Source organism: Anser brachyrhynchus, assembly GCF_964034855.1.
Source record: "Anser brachyrhynchus genome assembly, chromosome: 3".
In the NCBI taxonomy this organism is placed as follows: domain Eukaryota; kingdom Metazoa; phylum Chordata; class Aves; order Anseriformes; family Anatidae; genus Anser; species Anser brachyrhynchus.
Window position 1 is genome coordinate 11,771,561 of NC_137696.1, and position 16,204 is coordinate 11,787,764.

The following is a 16,204-nucleotide window of genomic DNA, read 5'->3' on the forward strand; positions in this document are numbered from 1 at the left end:
CCTACCCCAGGAACAGATCCTGGACCTGGAGCTAAGCTGGAGCCACAACCACAAGCCACAACCATGAGCCCCAGCCCCGAACCCTCGATCTGGGACCCTCAACACTGGACCCACGACCCCATGCCCCAGACCTGGAGGTGACCCCAACCCCCGGAACAGAGCCCCGACCCTGTGACCCGATCCTGAGCTCTGACCCCAGGGCTGACCCCTACCCCCAAAGCAGACCTCAGACCCGAACCCAGAGCTAACCCCAATCCCCAGCTCCCAGCCCCAACCCTGGACCCTCGACCCTGGAACCCCCACCCCAGAGCTTACCTTGAGCCCCTGACACCCAAAATAGACCCTGGACCCGGAGCTAACCCTGAGCCCCAAAGCCGGGCGCTCGACCCTGGACCTTTGAACCCAGTGCCTCCACCGTGGACCCGACCCCAGAGCCTCCACTCCAGACTAGATCAAAGCCCCTGACCTAAAGACCCAGACATGGAGTTTACCCTGAGCCTCAGGCCAACATGGAGGTGACCCCCAGCCCGGGCCCCGGAGCTGACACCAAGCCTCGACCCCAAGCCCCAACCCTGAGCCCCACCCCAGTCCCAATCCGGGAGCAGCCACCCTGACCCGAACCGAAGCCCCAGACCTGGACCCGACCCAAAGACTTGGACCCGCAGCTGACCACCAGCCACGGACCTGGAGCTGACCACAAACCCCAACACCGAGCCCACAGCCCAAGCCCTAGCCCCGAACGCCATCCTTAGACCCGACACGAAGATTTGGACCTGGATCTGAGCCCTAGAACCAGACCCGGGGCTGACCCCAAGCCCTAGCCCCGAGCCTACACACCAAGCCCCAGCCCCGAACCCCAGCCCCGAGCCCCAGGCCTGGACTGTCGACACCGGAGACCCCACTCTGGACCTGAGCCCAAGCCCCCAACACCCGGAATAGACTCGGGACCTGGAGCTAACCCCAAGGCCCAAATCCGGACCCTCAACCCCAGAACCTCGACCCCAGAGCCCACGACCCCAGACCCTCGACCCCAGAGTCCCAAACCCAAACCCTCAACACAGGACTCTCATCCCTGGAGTCCCCGACCGGACCTGGACACAGACCCGAACCCGGACCCGGAACTGAGCCCCCAACACCAAGCCCTGACCTCAGAGCTGACCCCAGAGCTGAACCCTAGACCCTGACCCTAGAGCTGACCCCAATCCCCCAATCCCCAGAGCTGACCCCGGACCCAGTGCCCCGACCCTGAGCCCCCAAGCCCAGAGCTGACCCCCGACACCATAGCTGACCCCAAGACCCCAACGCTAGAGCTGACCCTGAGCCCCAACCCCCAGAACGGACTCTGGATCTTGAGCCCCCATCCCGGACCCTCGACACAAGATCCTCAACCCCAGTGACCCCGACCTGGACCCAACCTTGGATCGGTCAGCAGGGAGTAAACAGTTGGGCATTTTATCATCATGCCTTTGCATAGAGTCTCAGCAGTGCCTGTGGTTTTCACATCCGAGCACAGCGTCACAGAATGGAATTGTAACCTCGTTTCTCTGCAAAGAGGCTAGTCAGGTCATGTTGACTTCACCAGCCCAGGCACCTAGTCAAAGCTGAGTGCTTTAAGATAAGGGCCCGGCACAAAGTTACCCAACATTCTTCTGAGCACACAACATTTCACAGTCATGATGTGACAATACATTACTATGAAAGCTTCCAGTCCAAGAGCTCAAAAGGCCCTATTGCAATGCTTTGTTGATCGATGACGTTAAAACACTGCACTGTAACTTGCAGCCGGGGCATGAGCTCAAAAAGCTCTGCTCTGTGTCCCATGAAGTTACAACGCCAAACTGTGACTTTTTGCAGGGTGAAAAAAATGCCTCACTGGGGCTCTTTGCTGGCCGGTGCAGTCACACAGGCCTCCTGTGACTCTCTGCCTGCATCTGATGCTATTAAACCCCTCCATGACTCACAATACCCTGTTTAGACACAGTACTAAGCCTTCATGTAACATCACCCAACTGTGACGCTGTGCTCTGCTGGGCGCTCACAAAGCCCTCCTGTGACTCTGTGCCACGAAACAATTTCACAAAGCCCTACTGCTGACGCTGTGTTGGCTAGTGTGTTACAAAGCATCACAGATACTCTAAGCCACTAAAAGATGTCACAATCAATCCAGATATGTAGTGCTCCATCACGCAGCTGCGTCTTGATATTACAAGGACACGCTGTGACTCCTTCCGTGGCAACACCATGAGAACACCATCCTGTGACTGTGCCTGCTCAAAAGACTCTCTTTGACAGTACTGAGCCACAATGTGACCAGAGACCACAGTGACACTCTATCGGGGCATGAGCTCACAAGACCCTGCTGGAATGCTGAATAGAGCGATGATATTCCAACACTTCACCGTAACTCCCAGCTGGGCCATGAGTTCACAAGGCTGTGCTGTGACACCATGCCATGAAGTTACAAGGCCAATCTGTGACTCTGGGCTGGGTTGTGAGCTCATAAGAACATAGGGTAACTTTGTGCCGGGTCCATATCTTATACCACTCCACTTTGAATATATGCCTGGGATGGTGAAGTCAACAGGATATGATGAGACTCTTTGCGGAGACACAAGGTTACAATTCCCTTCCGACACTCTGTGCTCGGATGTGAAAACCACAGGCACTGCTGCGACACCCATATTCTGACTCCTTTACAGGACAAGAGCTCCCAATATGCTATTGTGACAAGGTAGCGAGCCTTCATGAAATATCACAAAAGTGTAACTCTGTGTTAGGCTGGGAGCTGAAAAAGCCATCCTGTGACACTGTGCCCCAGCACGATGTCTAAAGGCCCTACTGTTGACGCACTGCTGGCTAGAATATTACAAACCTTACTGTGACTCTGTGCAACCCAGGATCTTACAGTCCCATGCTGAGATTCTGTCCTGACTCAGTTTATTACAAGGCCCCATTGTGACTCCTTCATTGGCCACGCCCTGACAAGACCATCCTTTGACTCTTTGCCTGCTCAGAAGACCCCCTTTGACAATACTGTGCCATGATGTTTTAAGAAATATGATGTGAAATGTTCTGGGCCATGAGCTCTCATGGCCATGCGGGAGCGCTGAATAAGGTAATGATTCCAACATTTCCAACACTTCACTGTAACTCCCAGCTGGGCCATGAGCTCAAAAGACTCTGCTGTGACGCTGTGCCAGGAAGTTACAATGCCAAACTCTGACTCTGTGAAGGGTCATGAGCTCAGAAGACCATAGGGTAACTTTGTGCCAGGTCCTTATCTCATAGTACCCCACTTTGATGATATGCCTGGGATGGTGAGGTCAACAGGTCCTGACAACACTCTGCAGAGACATGAGGTTACAATTCCCTTTTGAGACGCTGTGCTCGGATGTGAGGACTGTAGGCCCTGCTGAAACTCTCTGCAGAGCCATGATGGTAAAATGCCCCACTGTGATTCTCTGCTAGCCCGTGATGTCACATGACCCTCCTGTGACTCTCTGCCTGACACTAATGTTATTAAGTGCCTCCATGATTCTTTGCTTTGGTGTGATTTTACAAGGCCCTGCTGTGACTCTGTCCTTTGCCAGGAAGATACAATAGCATCTGTGACTCAGTGCATGGCCAGGATGGTACGAGCCCTAATGTGACGCTATCCCCCACCACTCTATAAGACTAGCATATTCTGACTCCTTTTGCAGGACATGGGGGGCGGGGGGGGGGGGGGGTTGGGGGGGGGGGGGGCGGGTCCCAGTACACTATTGTGACACGGTACTGAGCCTTCATGCGACATCATTGAACCATAGCTCTGTGCTTGGCTGGGAGCTCAAAAAGCCCTCTTATGATACTGTACCGTGAAAGGATGTCACAAGGCCCTACTGTTGATGCTCTGCTGGCTACTATGTTACAAAGCCTCTCTGTGAATCTGTGCCACCCAAGATGTCACAGTCCCATGATGAGAATCTGTCCTGCCTCAGGTTATTACAAGGCCCCCACTGTGACTCCTTCGTTGGCTATGCCCTGACAAGACCATCCTTTGACTGTTCACAAAAGCAAGCGAGCACGCATGAAATACACAGGTATTCATCCTGGCTATTAACACGTTAAAAGGTACAAAGACTCTAGAGAGTTTCCACAGAGACACCTGGTACAACCAAATGTTCAAATGTTACCCCACGGCGTCCCAGTGCCGGGGGAGGTGGGGGGGGGGAGAAGCGGGGAAGAGAGGCTCAGCCTTTTATTTTCGTTTGTGTTTTTTCCGGGAAAACGGTTTGGGAAGCCGTGCCTGCAATCCTTGGGACGAGCGCGGTAGCGCCCTCTGCCTCCACCTGCGGGCCAAAAGCCGGTACTGCGGGCTGGGCGGTGCCGCTCATGCTAGGAGGCGCCCAGGCACCCTCTGCCGCCCCCCCTGTGGCGAAAAGGCGGTACTGCAGGCTGAGAGCCGACAGTCTCTGTCAGCGCCGCCGGCATTCTCATTAGTGCCCCTGCCCGCGGCAAAATGGCGGCGCCTTGCTTCCGGTCAGAAGCTGCGTCGCCTCAGCTCGGGACGGGACGGGACGCGACACCACAACGGGTTTGGTGGTCGGGGCCGCCCCGGGACGGCGCGCGGGGCGAGACGGCGGTCGGTCGGAGCGCCGCGCGGTCGGCGGTTCCTGGGGCAATGGCCCTTGTGTGGGGCCGGGGGCGCGCCACGCCGGACCCGTGCTCCGCGGGGCCGTGGGGTCTGGCGGCGGCGAGCCTGGGAGACAAGGGGCGGGGGAGGGAGGGAGAGCACGGAGCGGAGAGGAGAGGCGGGGAACGGCACGGGGAGGGGGGACGTTCCGGAGTCCCTGCGGGGTGAGGTGGGCTGCTCTGTCCTGAGGCATGCTGGGAACTGTAGTCCTGCGCTGCCGGGCAGCCGCCTCGGTCGTTGCGCAGTGACTGACCCCATTGTCGCTGTCGCTTTTACCGCGTAAGGCGTGTCACACCCCCGTGTGTTCTCCTGGTGGGTTGACAGCTCAGCCTCCGGATCCTTACCGAGGAAGAAGCCGGGGGAGAGCGAGTGAGAAGGGCCTGAACCGTGAAATCGTCCCAGCAGCACCCAGAGCGGGAGCTGCAGTGAGTGTCCTGCTGCCCGGCCCCTTTCTTAACCTGTCCCCTGTCCCATGGAACGGTGGAGAACGGGATGGTGGGGGGCGGAGGGGGGACCACTGCTCGGGGAGGGCTGGGCATCAGTGAGCAGGTGGTGAGCAATAGCATCACACACCACTTGCTTTGCAACATTCCCTCATCATCGTTATGATTTCCCTGCCTTTTTTGTCCTATTAAACTGTCTTTATCCAAATCCACGAGCTTTGACTATTTTTTCTTCCTGAGTCTCCCACAGTGGGGAGAAAAGCACCACTCATCCATTTGCTCTGGCCGCCTGCCGGGTTAAGCTGCAACGAGAACACAGATGGGAAAGAGTAGAATGCGCACCTCCTCATTTGGCTTTCAAAAGGAAACGGACTAACAAATTACTGTAGCGAACAGTTTGGGGTTGACTGGACAAGTTCTCCTGACTTCAGGAACTTGTCAGGACTACCGGTCTTCTCTTTCTAATGTAATTTTTCATAATACTCACCACAAAGCATTGCCGAATTTGACAAAGTTACAGGGAGGTCGCCTGTGATGTCTTTGCGTCCCTCTGGAAAGGAAGATGCGTTGCGCAGAGGTGCAACTCTTTTTCTGTAATCTCTCATCAAAACTTTCCGGGTAAACGGATCCTTCAGCCTGTTGGGTACGGACAACCTGCAGGGTTGTCTGCCATTCCCACGACAGGGATAGCTGCAGAGAGGGTACCGAGCGGGAAGGAGATCCGAGCGACAGCTAATGTCACCGTTGAAAGCACCGTGGGATGGGAGCAGCCGGGGACAGGACGTGGAAGGAGAACTTGATGAGAAGGAGCTGCTCTGGAAGGTGGAGGTGGGCAGTGACCCGAGAGGACCAAAATCAGCAGGGGAAGGTGGGATTGGGGAGGTGGGGGGATGTTAGGAATGTTAAGAGAGGAGGAGCAGCTGACAGGAGCGACTTTTCCCTTTCCTACAGAGGGAGATGATGATGGAAAACCTGCCCCGAGGAAATGCTTGCCATTTCCCATTCAGGCTGTAAAGCCACGCATGCGTCTTCCTGAGAATGGCTGCGCACACGTGGCATCGCAGGCCATGAGCTGCTTGGGCAGGGATCTCTCCATGCGGGGCAGCGAGTCCCTGGGAAAGCCATCATCTGGCGGAAGAAAGCCCGGGGGGAACTTCTCAGAGGTAAGAAGCCTTCGAATGTACAGGGACCCCTAACTCGTGCGCCGAGCGTGCAAGACAAATGTCCATGGCACGAAGATCGAGGATGACTTCTCAGAGGTAATCAGCTTTCCCTTTGTTCCCCCGTCCTCTCAGGAGCCCTCCTTACGCTCTTTGCACATGCCTGAGGCCCACAACACTCATTTTCTCCTCTACTTAGCATTCCTAGTCCCTGCCGTGGGGAATAATTGCCTCAGGTGACCTGAAAATTAAACTGATATTCACATTTTAAAGAAAAGGTACAGTGCTGAAGAAGCTTCCAGGGTGGAGTGTAGCTGCTCTGCATAAAAGATCCCGAGGCCTCCAACCTTAGATGTTGATCACCCTGGGAGAACCTGGCGTGCTGACTCTTAAGAGGAACAGCAGTACGGGGTGTAGAGCGGAGCAGAGGCGCCGTGGCTAAGCTCTGTGACAAGACGGGAACTTGGTTGTTCTTGTGCTTAACCGAGACTGATTTCCAGTGGAATAACAGTGCTATTAATGGGGTGCTCTTTTTTTTGAGCAATTCCAGCCTCCGGAGGAGGTGTTTGTGTTCTTCTTGCAATATGCAATGAGAGAGGACCAAGCACACCCGGACATTCTCAATTAAAAAAAAAAAAAAAAAAAGGGCAACGCAGGGGCAACCTCTGCCCTAAGTTGTGTAAACGCATAAAGCTGAGTGGCTTTTTTTTTTTCTTTTTTTTTTTTTCTTGTGGCTCGCACATCAGCGCTGCTCCGGGAAGGCCTGCCTGCCACTCTGCTGCTCTCGCCTTGGGAGGGGGAGCCGGGCGGTGCCGCAGGACCCCTACCCCCGGCAAAATGGCGGCGCCCTTCTCCGGAGCAGGAGCCGGGACGGGCTCGGGATGGAACGGGACGCCAAGACGCGATGCCGCAATGAGGTTGGTGATCGGTGCCGCCCCGGGAAAGGACGGGGCGGGGCGGGGTGGGTGGTCGGGACGCCACGCGGTCGGCGGCTTCTGCGGAAAAGGCCCTTCTGCGGGGCGGGGGCGGCGCCGGACCGGACCAGACCAGACCGGACCGGGCCGGGCCGGGCGTGCTGCGGGGTCTACACTGCGCGGGGCTTCGGGGGGCTGGGGGAGAGGGGGGCGGAGCGGTGGGAGGCGGCGGGGGGGGGGGGGCGGTTGTGTGTGCTTGGCGGACTCCGCTCTGGGTTGGATGGGCTGCTCCGTCCCGAGGCACGCTGGGAGCTGTAGTTGTGTGGTGCCGGGCGGCCACGTGGGCTCCGGGGCGCACGGCCGGTCTTTCCCCGAGCCGGCGCCGGGCTGTGCGCGCCGGGAGGCGCAGGTTGCCGCTGGCTGCGAGCGCGGTCGCCGGCGGTGAGGTGAGCGAGAGCCTTCAGGGGTGCCTCCCCGGAGCGTCGGGCCGGGAGGGGTGGGGGCTGCGGCGGCCGGGCGCAGGTCCTCGCTGCGCTTGATCGTTGGTCTGCGCCTTGGAGGTTTTCCTCTCCCTGTGTTCTGACAACCGGTTCTCTCCTTTTTCTGCGGCTCACCAGGGCAGAAGCAGCTCCCCGCCACTAGGACCCCTGTGGGTTTTGTTGCCGAGCAAAGGTGGCGCACCGGGTAAACCGAGGAAAGCTGCAGCTGGTGTGCTGCAGTTGCAGGTTTCCTAGGAGAAAGAGCAGCTCGTCTGTCCCGACTGTCCAGGTAAGTCATAGTGATTTTCAGGTGAAATCGAAGCGTGACGGGGATTTTGTTGGCTCTTTCAGATAGCTGTTCCTACTGTTAGCATTCACGAAGACACATAATCCACAAAGTGATTATATGAAGGTGCTTTATTAGGCCCCGGAAGTTAGGGGCATGCCTGCCCAAATCTAACTTCGTCCGATTTGTTCACTCAGTTCTCTTTTATCTCCTAAAATATTACATATGCATTAAGTTTCACAACACATCTATGCATATTCATTTCCTAGCTCCACCTAGCCCCGCTTCATATGCTAATTATCATGTCAGTCCTTCTGCGCTTGCGTATTATTCTGTGGTGGTCGTCCGGGTGGTCATTGGGATGAAGTAAGATGTCTTCATCAGAGTTGAACTTTTTAACCTTTTCTTCTTGTGCATGCTATCTGAGCCCTTGGTCTCAGTCCAAACCGTAAGGTTGGTTTGATCCGGTTCCTGGGGTCCGAGAGGCCCCTGTTATCTAGATGTCTTGCTTGTTTGGCGTTCTTTTAGTCCTCTTCCTTACTCCTCATCATGAATCAGTGCATTCTCATGCTATCCTTGCACATATATTTTGTATCTTCCAAGTGCAGCCCAGGCACAGTACATCGCAAATGTAACACATATTAAGCAATATTGCCTATTTCATCTTCTATTACCAGCACTACCGAAGATCCCATCGGTTACAAAAGGCAGTAGTAACCTTGTAGTTTCTACTTTCTGTAGCAAAATATACTGGCAGATGAATAAATGAGCAGGTACACATACATGTGACTCTACAGCTGAGATTAAATAACGTGCAGTTTTTTCTGTGTTTTATTTTTCAAAGCATGTTGTTGCCGAGTGCCTGAGCTTTTTGCTCATGTTACCGAGGAAAGGAATGGCTGCGCTTCTCCCCCCCTCTGTTTTTCTTTTTTTTTTTTCTCTCCTCTTCTCCCTCAGTGACGGGGACTTGAAATGTTTTTCTCAGATGTCCACATGAAAATTAAAAAAAAAAAACAACCTGATGGTGAACACTGACAGAATTGGGTGACATTTTCAAGGTAGAGGGCAAATAACATGGAAATTTCTAGTACGTTAGTGTTACACTGTTAACAAAGCCGACGTACTAGCCGCTTGCTGTTCCTAGTGTTTTGGTTTGGCTTGGTTTTCCTTTCAGTAGTCTCCCCAAAGGCCTTTGTGGACAAAACTTTGTCCCACTTCAGTTTTAAGAATTATCGTAGAAATAATGAACAAGTGCTTGCAGGGCTTTCCAGAATGCTAGTTGTGGTTGGTCAAGAAAGACTTGGGAGGCAATTCCTTTCACAGAATCGTAGAGTGGTTTGGGTTGGAAGGGACACTTAAAGATCATCTAGTCCATCCCCCTTGCCTTGATCAGCGGCGTCTTTCGCTATGTCAGGTTGCTCAAAGCCCAATCTAGCCCAGCTTTGAGCACCTCCAGTAATGGGGCCTCCACAACTTCTCTGGGCAGCCCGTTCCAGTGTCTTACTACCCTCATCGTGAAGAATTTCTTCCTTTTGTTCGATATAAATCTGTCCTCTTTCAGTTTATAGCTGTTGCCTTGCCCTGTCACTACAGGCGCTGGTAAAAAGTCCTTGCCTGTCTTTTTTGTGAGTCCATTATACGTGTTTAAAGGTAGTAATGAGGTCTCCCCAGAGCCTTCTCTTCTCAGGGCTGTCACACTTCGGCCCGGCTGCTGGTGCTGGCTTGCAGGTCAGTGCCGAGCTACCGGAACGAGGTTTTTATGTACTTTTCCACTTCCTTCAAAGGGAAGTTGAAGCACAGACAAGCTGACTGAGAACACTCCAAAGTGGTAGACGTGAGGCCTGTTGTAGGACGCCAGGTTTTTTCCCCTGTGAGCGGAAGGAAAGCTTGTTTGGGCACAGGTATCTATCACAGAGGGATGCAGCTCTCTCGTTACCACTTCTGCTGACTCCTGAAGCGATCCTCTGTGCTGGTCCGATATCCCTGCCCTTCTATGGCAAAAGAGTTTGTCCCTCAGATTGCAGAAGCAGCATTGTGGAATTTAGGTTTTGGTAGGTATAGAGGTTGTATCCCTGAAATCTCATCCACCTCAAGATACTACCTATCCTTGCAAACCTTGCTTCTCTGAAATCCAAGTCATTGTCCTTACCCCAGTAATACCGAAGGGAGAAATGCTCCATTGAGAAATTATCAGAAAGGAAGAATCTGTTTTGGCAAGCCTCCCTCCCTTGGAATCCGTGGGTTCCTTAAACTGGCCCTGGCATGAGTATTTGAAGCAAACGCTATCCAAGAAAGAAAAATTATTTTATCTCTCATTTATCATTCTGTAATAGTTCCAGCTGACTTTGGTGACAGCATAATAGCGAAAGTGATTTCACTCTCTACCAAATAAAAACATAAATTACTTCTTTTGACTGTCTTGAAAGAATGGTAATAATAATAAATAGGTGGGAAAACCAGAGCTGTTGCATTTCAGGAATTTTAGGTGGCCTGAGAAACACACAGCATGCACTAGGGTAGCAGCACAAAAGTATCTCAAAAACGGGCTCTGCAAACAGAAAGACCTTTGGGAGGTCACTGACATTCGGTCAGAGTGGGCTGACTCAGCCATCATTCTGCCTTCGTAATAATTCACAGCAGTTTTGCAATATTGCATGTCTTCAGCTTAAGGAAGACTTTTCTTCCAGGGATTTTCCCTACTGCTTTTACTTCAAACATTACCAGGAAACAAAGTTGGAAGTTCTCACGTGTCCATTCAAGGCTAGGAGCTGGTTACCCAGCAAGATGCTTGCTCGAGGCACGGGCTCACCAGCTGATTAAATAACTGTCCTGGGGCAGGAGCATGTGGGACAAAATACTGCAGACAGCACAATCCACGCGTTTGGTTGCTTAATGCCACTGAGCTATGCTTTCGTAGCAGGAATGTGTCAGAAGTAGCAGTAATCCAGGGAAATGACACAAACCTGGAGGTAGGCAGTCAGCTTTGTGAGCTGGGAGTGCTGGCGTGGTCCTGCTCCCCTGACTACACCTGTGTGAATCAAGTAGGGGAAGTGAGTATGGGCGTGGTATTTCAGCCCTTTCAGGGAGCTGAACATCACCTGAAAAGATGACATCCCTGCCCTGAAGGACCTGCCCACTGCAGTCTGTAGCATTGTGCCCATTTGTAGCTTGATGGGCCTGAGAGTAGGGGACTGTGGGATGCTGGGGCTGGGATTTGATTTGGGGGTTGCCGCTGCAGCCCCACGAGCTTGTGTGTTAAGTTTAAGCTTGGAAATAAAGGGGGAGTGAGGGAAGAAAAAAAGCAAAGCCTTGCAGAGCCTCAGCTCCACCGAGGAACAAATAACAGTCTGTTTGCTTCTGGAAGAACTTCCCACTGCTGAGGATGGATGGGGCGGACCCCAAAAGGTAGATGGGATTGTCTGAGAGCTGGTGATACTGCCAGCAGGACTCCACAGCTGACGAGAGACATCGCTGGTTTTGACGTCCATCACAACGGAAAATGCTTGTTTCATTCAATTTGGGGAAGTCATGTGAAACTCGCAGACAGAAACAATATCAGTGAGACTCTGTTATGCAGTCATGGTGAAAGCTTAGCATAGCGAAGAAACAGTGTATACTAGGTAAGGTGAAAAATGGAGTCACACCTCCAAGAAGTCCCAGTTTGTGGTCTTTTTTTTTTGGTGGGGAAGGGGGAGAGAGATGAATATTACCCACCAGAAAGGTGACCAAATCCATGCCTAAAAAGGTCAGCTGCTAAAAGCTTTTATAAATGATCTTTGTACTGCAAGTTTCAGTTTTCATGAAGCCAAGTTGAGATAAATCTGAAAATTTCTACAGGTTTAAAAGAACGCTTACTAAAATATTCTTGCCATTCACAATAATAATGGAGTGAGTGAACTTGTTCCACACAGTGACCTTACTTTTTTTTTTTTGTATTCCAGCAAACTGTGTACAATCCCAGGAGCGTAGGTACAGTCTTGTGTAGCATTGTCATTCTGCCCCACCACTCTGATATCTAACAAAGTAATACTTTCTGGATGTTGTCTACGAATTCTTTCCTTCCTTATGTAAGAGGTCAATGCACATATTGCCTAGTTGGTCAGAGAGCATCGCTGAAGTACTGTTTTATTTGTATTTGTGAAGACAGCAGAATGAAAGATAGCAGCTTGGTGACTCCCACCGAGATGGTCATTAGGATAAAACAGTGGAGTTTCTAGCATATATTAAAAAGCCTGGAGGAATTAGCATAGCTTGCAGGAAAGTGTGCTGGAAAGAGATGATATTTGAGAGCAAGCGTGAAAATGTTGTCTTATTACCAAGAATGATGAGAACTGATGCGTCTGCCCTGTGTTTGGATAGGTGAGTGAGAGAAGAGGAGCTGAGCATAGAGTTTGCAGGGGAATTGGGAAATGAATGAGATGATTTAACCTCTTTTCCATGCAAGCGTGTGTTGTTTTTTTTTAATCCCATACTTTCGTTATTATCCAGAATTATTAATATAACTCTCTATTTTAACTGGTTCGGTTTTATGGGTAGCAGCTAACTATAGAAAGAACTGAGATGCTGAAGTGTCCTTGGAGCCGCTAACTCTACCTCTTTATCTGTTCCCTAAGAAGATGTCCCGGATTTAAAGATGATATATATTAAATGAAGTATGAGAAGAAACAGCTTCTTCCGACACTTGCGCTCCTTTTCTTCAGCTCGTGCAGAAGGCTGACAGCCTGTCTCACTCTCATCAGTGCTATCCCACCAGCTCCTTTAGGAGCTCAGCACCGCGTTTGGCCTGTTGTGATCTTTCCGATCTCCTCATTTCTGTGCTGCAACACCACCATCCACGAAAAGTCAAGTAGGATCTGAAGACCTTTGACATTGCTAAAGAATCAAACCTCAGCTGTCATTTTTAGCCCTTTGTATTCCAGATGTTTGCTTTGCTGGACGATGGTTTCATTTTTGATTTTGTAATATGTTCTTTGTAGAGGTTATTTTAAGCAGACAAGTAGGTAGCCTCCTTCCTTCAGTGGAATTGTGTGGGTTTTAGCTGAGCTTTGCACATCTGAGCGATTGCCCAGTGGTTGTTCTGGTCTTGACGTGTCTCTAAAACCTGTGTCTGCCTCGCCCCTCCTCCTTGTGTATTAAGATGCACGTTTGTACAAAAATTATGTACGCTGTGCATAAGATGCCCGGTGGTTATGGGGCATTTTCAGTGTTTCACAGATAAGGCTTCATGTTTACTTAATCACTTAAGTGTAGTCCTGGCTTTAAGTGTAGGTGTAGCTAATGATGGTTACTGAAGTGGTTATAAAGTTCAAAATGTTTGTGTATATCTATATAAATATATACATACATATGTATATGTTTGTGTATATATATATATAATGAAACTGAGTCTGTGGAGTAAAAGACTTCTCTGTTTGTTGCATATACTCATGTATCAACAGACTCATATGCAAGCTGATCCAAACTGGGTGACAAGCTGTGCCTTTTTTGTTGCCTGGAATATGCAATCTGTGCACCTCAGGTGTACCTGGTCTATTAACTATCTCTTATATTGTGCCACCCCATTAATATCAGTGGATGTACCCAGCACCACCTTGGGGCTACACATAATGTGGAAATTTCTAGTATGTTAATGTTACTCTGTTTACAAAGCTGACATACTAGCCACTTGCTGTTTCTATTTTTTTTTTTGTTTTTCTTTTCAGTAGTCTCCCCAAAAGTTTTTGTGGACACGTGTATCTTTTCTGTTCTTCCAGGATTCGTTTGTCAGGAAAGACAACCATAAAATCCGAGGGCTGTGGACAACCATCTACCAGATGGTTGTTGCAGATGCTTTTGGTCACGTTATTTGTCCTTTTAGCTCACCCTTTCCTTTATCTTGAGTTGATTTTTTTTTTGCAGCGCTATGTTTGCAGTGGTGACATTGCTGTCAAGGTGTTTTTGATTAAAAACGATCTTAACTGTAATAGTGAATTCACCGAGTATGGCTTTGTATAATGACTCCCACGATCATAACATTTTTTTTTCCTTTGTCACAGAGAGGAGAAAAGCTCTTTCCAGTGAGATGGAGAAGGAATTAATTATACCTCTGCCTCATCCTGTGAGACCAGAAGACATGGAGTAACTGTAAGCTGCGATTCTCAGGAGACACTGAGAGTCTCGGGTTCCTTCTCTGCCTGCCTCCCAAGGCCTCAAGGATGAGAAATCTTAGGCTTTATGTTTTTCCCTATGAAATACCGTCGTGTTAAGGGGTGTAGCTGACTAACTGTTACGGGTGGTCGGATTCAGGTTACTGAACTATCACGGTCATAGATTCACCAATAACGTAGCACGTCCTTGGTCTAGTTGCATTCAATGAGAACTATCACGGCTAGGAACAATGCAATGAAGGGCAGTTTATTACAGCAACCAGAGACACAGGTTCTTTGGATTGACGGAGATAAATTCACTGTCTGCAAAAGCAAGCGAGCACGCATGAAATATACAGGTACTCGTCCTGGCTATTAACGTGTTAAAAGGCACAAAGGCTCTAGAAATTTCTAAGTTTCCATGGAGACACCTGGTACAACCAAGTGTTCAGATCTTACCCCATGACATCCCAATGCAAGGGGAAGAGAGGCTCAGTCCGTCAACTGATCCCGGAAGTCAGAAAGGTATCCTTCGTGATGTTATCTTCCCTAACATCCCTTTTCACTTAAGCCAATTTACATTGTCCGCTGATCTGTTCTCTTTAGTGACCAGTGATAGGACCCGCAGGAATGGTGTCAAGCTGCGGCAGGAGAGGTTAAGGGTAGACATCAGGAAGAGGTTTTTCACTGAGAGGGTTGTCACGCACTGGAACAGTCTCCCCAGGGAAGCAGTCACTGCACCAAGCCTATCGGAGTTTAAGAAGTGTTTGGACTGTGCACTTAGTCACATGGTCTGAATTTTTGGGTTGACCTGTGTGGTGCCAGCAGTTGGACTTGATGATCCTTGTGGGTCCCTTCCAACTCAGGATATTCTATGACTATTTTCTGTCCTTTTAGGTGGAGCTTGAGTGACTCTAGTCAGGCATATCTTGGTTATGATTGGTAGAAAGTTTTCTTGCTTTTGTTTAAAGGAGAAATTCAGAGCGCGTGCTCAGTGAGGGGTGGTCGCACCTTGGGGGCACGGAGCTTTTGGGATGAAGGTGTGTTTTGATATTATAATGATGCTATAATGAGCAAAAGTTCACTAGAGTACAGTGTTTTTTCAAAAACATGACAGGTCGTTGGCTCAGGGTAGCAAACGTGCAGCGTATCGGTCTCGGTGTGCACAAGAGCATCGGGTCCCCATCTCGTCACAGAGCCTATCTGTGGTGTCTCCACTCCGCTCTTTGCTCTGTACTGTTCCTTAGAGTCAGCACACCAAGTTCCCCTAGTGCAATAGCATGTAAAGTTGGAGGCCTAGGGAACGCTTAGGTAGCGCAGGTACCCATCACCCTGAAAGCTTCTTCAATGCTGTATGTTTTCTTTAAAATGTGAATATTAGTTTAATTTGCCTAGTTACTTCAGGCAATTATTCCACAAGTACCAAAAGTGATACTGAGAAGCCTACTTCCAGCATCTCTGTTGGTAATAGCTTCATACTTCTGTGCTTATCCTCGTGGCTTTTCCCTTTCGCATACTGGAAAGGCAGAGACTGTTCAACAGAGTCATCTCTGATCCAAAAACCAAAACTCTGATTTCATCCCAAAACCAACACTCTCTGATGTCAGTAAGAGTAAAATTGCTATTACTCTTGGTCATCCTGGCCGTCGCAGTTGTGCCTCTGTTGGGCTCTGTCCAACCCTGTTGATCACCCCTGTCCTGCTCCTTGCCCCCTGGGTGGTTTTTCTGGCCTTATGCCCCGCTGGCTGTCCGTCCACCCAGTTCCTCTTGCTGCTTGTGTCCCGCTTGTGCCGTTTTCCTTTGTTTTTTTTCCTCCTTCTGTACATCACAGCCCATTTCCGCAGGAGGCAACCGTTCCCCGTGGGATGGACGCTGAGACGGATGGACAGACCTACTCGATGCCTGAGCCATGCAGTCCCCCAGGGGAAGGGGAGAACGTCTGGGCAGGGAGATCCACTGCAGTCTCCCTGCCAGGAGTCCTGCGCAAGAGTTTAATAAAGTTCGCTTTCTGGCTTATGCTGCCCTCTGTGTTTGTGGCCTCTGTAAGTGGCCGTGTTGCTGGTTGCAGGTTCCTGGGTGTGGAGGGGGCAGGGGCTGGGGGGGTTGGCCCTGTGTTCATTGTCCG

At 50.7% G+C, this 16,204-nt stretch overlaps 1 long non-coding RNA gene across 10 annotated transcripts; it reads left to right on the plus strand.

Annotated features, from left to right (window-relative positions):
* The first annotated feature begins 4,226 nt into the window (after nucleotides 1–4,226).
* On the plus strand, nucleotides 4,227–16,095 carry LOC308191986. Of its 10 annotated transcripts, none has more exons than XR_013948444.1 (6): nucleotides 4,227–5,097; nucleotides 5,366–5,943; nucleotides 6,067–7,192; nucleotides 7,807–7,957; nucleotides 13,990–14,077; nucleotides 15,924–16,095. It is a non-coding gene; the product is annotated as an uncharacterized lncRNA (long non-coding RNA). The 10 variants fall into 10 exon arrangements; XR_013948445.1 differs by having other exon boundaries at nucleotides 4,235–5,692; nucleotides 5,800–5,943; XR_013948446.1 differs by having other exon boundaries at nucleotides 4,235–5,097; nucleotides 5,800–5,943.
* Nucleotides 16,096–16,204: the final 109 nt, after the last annotated feature.